This window comes from Tupaia chinensis, unplaced genomic scaffold, assembly GCF_000334495.1.
Source record: "Tupaia chinensis unplaced genomic scaffold, TupChi_1.0 Scaffold139457_1, whole genome shotgun sequence".
NCBI lineage: Eukaryota > Metazoa > Chordata > Mammalia > Scandentia > Tupaiidae > Tupaia > Tupaia belangeri.
In genome coordinates this window covers 1,516,506-1,523,183 of record NW_006199342.1, presented here as the reverse complement: position 1 = coordinate 1,523,183, position 6,678 = coordinate 1,516,506, and the positions used below count along the sequence as shown (strand labels likewise).

General features: G+C 38.9%; 1 protein-coding gene and 1 pseudogene across 1 annotated transcript in view; one reads left to right on the top strand and one right to left on the bottom strand.

Annotated features, from left to right (window-relative positions):
- UTRN (utrophin) overlaps positions 1–6,678 on the bottom strand; it is a 645,934-nt gene that overhangs the window by 186,482 nt on the left and 452,774 nt on the right. The gene's annotated exons all lie outside the window — the stretch shown is intronic.
- LOC102469955 (cell division control protein 42 homolog) lies at positions 2,450–3,285 on the top strand (annotated as a pseudogene).

The window sequence follows — 6,678 nt, the reverse complement described above, 5'->3', positions numbered from 1 at the left end:
CTGCTCCCAAGATGAAAATTTAAGACTTTTAGGAGAAGACTCAAGTCTTCGGAATTCAATTTGTTCCAGAGAAGAATATCAAAGTTGTGTTTCCATTGTGATAGCCAACAGCAGCATGTGGCTGTTTGAATTTAAGTTAACTGGGATCCAGCAGATGGTGTAGTGGCTACGTTGCTGGACTCCCATGTGGTCTACTGCAGTTCAAGTCCCGGACCTGGTGGCTTAAACTCACTTCGGGTGTGTGTGCATGTGTGCGCAAGATCCCAAAAGGATGGAGGAGAAGGGATTGCAGCATCTCCATCCCTCCTGGGGGGCGATTTCTCACTTTCTGTATCTCTGTCTCTGTCTTTCGGGCAAGTGCACATGCCCTACAGCAAAAACCTCTCAAGATTTTTTTTTAAGTAATTTTTTTAAAAATTGAAATTCACTTTGTCAGTTTCATTAGCCATATTTCAAGTGGTCAGTATACCACACATGGCTAGTGGCTACTGTACTGACCAGCACGTTTACAGAACAATTCTATCACACAGAAAGCTCTGTCAGAAAGCATTATACCAGAGAAAAAAGATAAAGAGGACAACAGTAGAATCTTCTTTTAGACTTGAGAAAAGGAAATTTCAGTAGTTTTACAATATGGTTTGCAAAATTAACTATCTAAGGCTGAAAGTGGTGTCACTGACATTGTAAAATGTGATAACATTAGATGTTAAATGATGGTGTTAAAGGTTAATCTTCTCTAAGGGCCTTTAAAAAGGTGCTCTGAATTTTTAAGAGGCTCATAAAAGAAAGGGAAGATAGAATTTTATCCTGGAACTCTGTTTTTTATTAGATTTGACAATTTTGCTGACCTCTGAAACCATATATTAATAAGGATCTATATTAAACATCATTAAGCTGATAAGTGGATATATAATTAACATAATCCTAAATTAAGTAGGTTTAACATAAAAATTTATTCCATGCCATTCACAATGCTGAACTTATTAGTGCATTTCCAAATTCACACTTTTCGTATGAGTAAAAATATATCGTCAAACTTCCTAAGAGTCTATTTTTCTAGCTTAAGTTTTCAAATCATTAGCTATCTTCTCTTGTACCAATATAAATAAAATTTATTATTGTATTATTAGTTTATATTCAGCATGTTAGAATTCACTATTTTAAAAGTCTATCCATGCAACTAGCAGATGGTGTAATGGTTATGTTGCTGGACCACGGTACGAGTCCCAGATCCGGTTGCATAAAATTCATATCAGGTGGGTGTGCACACGTGCTCAAAATCCTGAGAAGAGAGTGGAGGAGAAGGGATTGTAGCATGGCCAATCCCCTGGGGAGTGATTTCTTGCTTTCTATCTGTCTCTGGTGATTGCATGCTCCCTATAGTGAAAATCTCTTACCAAAAAGAAAGAAAGAAAGAAAGAAAGAAAGAAAGAAAGAAAGAAAGAAAGAAAGAAAGAAAGAAAGAAAGAAAGAAAGAAAGAAAGAAAGTCTATTCATGGTTGTTGAAAAATATTAAAGATATTAGAGACACATGTTATTACATTATTCCAATGATCACACCATGGTTGAGGGACTCGATGCCTGTAAACCACTTTAGGTGGGTCTAACACATAAACATTCAATAAATGTTAAAACTTGGGACAGATATTCTCTTTCCTAAAAATGATTATGAATTAGAACAAAAGCTCCCTGCCATGATTATATCAAATTTCATATAATTAAAGCACAATTTGAAATATAGAATCCAGAGATAGTATACAGCCTATAGTAGCAAAGGGCATTAATCAGATGGCCTCATTCTCCCAAAAGCATAATGAAGCAAGGACACCTGCAGAGAGGGAAGGCCAGGGGAGGTTTGAGGACTGAAGAAGAATCTGCAGTCATGGCAGTAAATACGACAGAAAATCATTCAGAATTACAATACCCCTTCTTCATAGAAAATGTCATTATAGCAGAAGAAATATTATTTAGTTTGCACTTTCTAGTGCAACACTAGGCAACCCTAATTGAGAACAGGAGGTAGAGTATGGTTATCTGAGTGTTAGGGATTAGAAACTTAGAGAAAGTTAAAGGGAGAAAGAAAGTTCAAGTCCTAACATTACTGCAAATGGGTTGTGATAGGCTACAGGTTGGGCAGAAGGTTGGATGGAGTCTAAAATGGGAAAAGGTTTAAGCAACTAAAGATGAGAAGAAAGATGGGTGGGTTCAGAAACAGGGAAGAAAAAGAAAAAGACAGCCAAGAGTCTCACAGTTCAAAATACTGGACGATATACATTTTTAAATCATCTATTGGGTTGTCTGAAAAGTCATGACACATTTCTGCATAGAAAAACATAAAATTAGTCATGATCTCTCCAATGACCCAATAGTTGGACTATTTAACATTAATATATATATATATGTAACACAGAGCTGAGGTCAGCATCAAATTGGAATTACTATTTCAGTAATGCAGACAATTAAGTGGGTCGTTGTGGGTGATGGTGCTGTTGGTAAAACATGTCTCCTGATATCCTACATAACAAACAAATTTCCACCTGAATATGTACCAACTGTTTTTGACAACTATGCAGTCAGTTATGATTGGTAGAGAGCCATATACTCTTGGGCTTCTTGATACTGCAGGGCAAGAGGATTATAACAGATTAAGACCGCTGAGTTATCCACAAACAGATGTATTTCTAATTTACTTTTCAGTGGTCTCTCCATCCTCATTTGAAAATGTGAAAGAAAAGTGGGTGCCTGAGATAACTCATCACTGTCCAAAGACTCCTTTCTTGCTCGTTGGGACGCAAATTTATCTCAGAGATGACCCTTCTACTATTGAGAAACTTGCTAAGAACAAACAGAAGTCTATCACTCCAGGGACTGCTGAAAAGCTGGCCCGTGACCTGAAGGCTGCGAAGTATGTGGAGTGTTCTGCACTCACACAGAAAGGCCTAAAGACTAAACTCATCACTGTCCAAAGACTCCTTTCTTGCTCGTTGGGACGCAAATTTATCTCAGAGATGACCCTTCTACTATTGAGAAACTTGCTAAGAACAAACAGAAGTCTATCACTCCAGGGACTGCTGAAAAGCTGGCCCGTGACCTGAAGGCTGCGAAGTATGTGGAGTGTTCTGCACTCACACAGAAAGGCCTAAAGACTATATTGGATGAAGCAATACTGGCTGCCCTGGAGCCTCCAGAACCCAAGAAGAGCCGCAGGTGTGTGCTGCTATGAGCATCTCTCCAGAGCCCTTCTGCACAGCTGGTGTTGGCATCATACTAAAAGCAATGTTTAAATCAAACTACTAAAGATTAAAAATTAAAATTCATTTTTGCAATAATGACAAATGCCCTGCACCTCCCCACACGCGCTCATGGGAGATAGGCCCATAGGTATGACCCCCCTCCCCCTTCTGATACTAGTTAATTTTGAGTAACTGTATATTGTCAGAAAAGTGATCAGTACTGGTCTTTGTTTTGTTGTTTCAAAAATATTTTTTTGTTTTGTTTAAAAGCAAGGCATGCTTGTGATGACTCTGTAACAGACAAATCTGAATTGTTGAAGCTGCTCCCTGGTTCCATCAATGGAGAGTAATCTGGGACAACTTTATTATTTTTTTTTGTCTTGTTTTTTAAATTCATTAACCAGTGGACAGCCCTTCAGAGGAGGAGGACAGATCGATTCCACATTCCACTTCCTAGTTCTAGTTTAGAAAACAAGTTCCCCACTTAGTGCTCTTAGGAAGGAGTATGGAAAATGCCTCATTTAATAATATACTCCTTTTTGAACGTTGCCTTTTCTCTCCGCCCTTGAGTAGATCCAGTATTTGATGAAACTCATGAGAGTGGGTGAAACCTGTCTTGCCCCTCCTCCTTTCTAGGATGCACTATATACATGACTGTGACTTTCAAGGAAATTCGTTTGCCATTTGCTGATTTTTTTTGGAGGCTAATTTCTAACTTCTTTCACTGGTAAATTAAGAAAAGTATTGCACTTTTTGAAATACACCAAATGGATTGAGTTTGTAATTAAAAGGTTCCCCCCCACCCCCCGTCAGTCATTGTCTTATATGCTTAGCCTAGATTTGCAGCTCACTATTGTATGATTAGGTGTTCCTAGAACACAGCCGAAGCCCTGGTATACAGAGGAACTCTGAGGAGTGGTGCTAGAAGACAGATGTCTATGGACTGAGTCACATCCTCTTTCAAGTTATGAGGATGGAGCCTGCTTCATTAAGAAGTTGGGGGTAGGGTGGGGGTGGGGAGAACATTTAACAACATAGGGACCAGTCAGAGGAATCCCCTTTCTGTTTTCTATATGAGGAACCCTAGAGCAGCCAGTTGAGGCTCTCTAGTTTACTAAAAATCATGGAAGGAGTCTTATGAAGACTCTTCGTAAGTGTTAATAGGAATTTGACCAGCTTATTTTGGTTGCAGTTTCCAATTTTTAAAAATGTTTAGGTAATCTTTTCCACCTTCCTCCAATCCTAATTCTTGTAGATCCATTAGTGTTGAGCCAATGCTTTCTCATGTCTCAGTTCTTTGTATATGCATTCTTTTCAGATGTATTAAACAAACAAAAACCCTTCACAAAAAATATCAAAATATAAAATGTTATCAATATGTATATTGACACCAAGAATAATAACTGAGGAAAGGACAAAGGATAAAAAGAGCAACCGATGGTCATATCAATGAGTAACAGAAGGGTGGTCCATAGATAGGAGGAAGCAGGAATAAGAGGATGATAGGGCATGGATGCATTCACAGGAATTACTGTTGACAGACAAAGAAGTGATCTCAAGAAGCAGCGATGCCACCTCCCCACCGACCCGTGAGTGGCAGGGCTCCTATTTCTTCAAAGGCCATACTGGATGTTCATGGTTGACATTCAAATTGTTTGGTGTCCACGGTAGTTGTTAAATACTCAGAATATTTCCACTGGTTTGTAAGGGATAAGAATGGGGAAATGGACCTATAGCAATGAATGCTTCAGGAAGAGCAGGCAATTAGGGTGAAAAGCAACTTTCTTACATAGAGAAAAGGAGTCAAAGAATCTATAGAAAATGTTGAAACCACAGAAGAATGTGCCCACAAGAGAAGGAGTGTAAGAGGCAGACTATGCCTGAAAGGAATGAGGGAAAAGAACAGAGAAGTTAAACGAACAGTGGTCTCTTTGGGCATTATTTTCAGTAAGGCCAGAAGGAGGCAAAAGGCTGGAAGGTGGCTGCCTTTCCATGTGGTTAGTGAGGACACTCCTCACTGCCTGGGGAGAGATTTTCTCACTAAACATATCCGGCTCTTCTCCATTGCTCTACTCACTCTGTCCCTGTAGAGGAAGGGTGATGACTCTGATGTGTAAATTTAGTGAGAATAACTGGATGTGCTTAGCTGAGGCCATCCTATCATTTAAGGAACAGGCTTGCAGAAACTGAGTTCTTTTTTAATTTTCCATGTGGGATTTCCCACTGACAAGGCCACCTTGACCAGTGAATGCTGCTAGTTCTGCCTCATGCCGGGGTCCCATTAACAGCCCAACCCAGTGCTTCCTCAATGGGACCTCCTCCAATCTGGTCTTTATCAGTAATTAATATGGCAGTTGAGTTCTCTATTGGCCACATAGCTGATGCTCACTGAGCACACTTGTTTGATACTTGTTCAGAATCCAGCCAAGAATAAGGATGCTATTTATTGAGGAAATCCCGGAAACCTCTGTCCCCAAATTCCCAATATTAGATAAGAGAAAAAGAATAGGGAGAATATTTATGTCTTTTAAATTAATTAGTACCAAACAAAGTGCTAAAACATGAACATCATACTAACAGTTAACAAGTACAGAGCACATAACTACATACCACTGATATGGGCACTTTATACACACTAATTAAAATATTCATGGCAACTCTGGAAGCTACATTTAATTTACATAGAGGAATCTGAGGCGTGTGTGGGTTATGTAACCTGCCCTCAGGGCACAACTGCTAAGTGGCAAAGCCAGTATTTGAAAAGTCTAATTCCAGAGCATAACACATAAAACATCTATACCAACCACTTCCTTCTGAACTGTGGTTCCTCTATGAAAACCCACAACTGAGAAACAACAAACCATTTTATCTTTCTATGTATCCAAGTACTAATGAATGTATTAATGTAGTTTAGTCTGCCCATTTTTTGAAAATAAAAATGAAGATTAGATCATTCACTTCTTTAATTAAACAAATCAAATCTATTGGGTCATCGGAAAAGTCATGATGTATTTTCCTCTAGTTTTCTATGCAAAAATGTATTGAGACTTTTCTGACAACCCAATATAGGAAGGCCCAGGCAAATCAATGTAGATAGAGACATATCTCTCCACCTGTTACAACCTCATGATAGCGTGATGTACAATAATATTGTTATAGTATAACTGTCATGGTCTTTCCCCTTCCCCCTCTGGCAGAGTTTCTTGAAATTCTATAATTCTCTTACTAATTCCTCACTTCCCATGCTGCTGCTTTGGTTCTCTGCAATCAGATTTCTATCTTCATTAAAAAATGGCCTCAGTAAAAAGTCACCAAAGCCCTTCTGATGGCTCCTGGACTCTGAAGCCCTGATCTTACACCACTGTTACATAGCAGCTGACACTATTCCTATTTCCCTGTGTTTGAAATATCCTCCTCTTCTGTCTCTTCACAACACTTTCCCAGC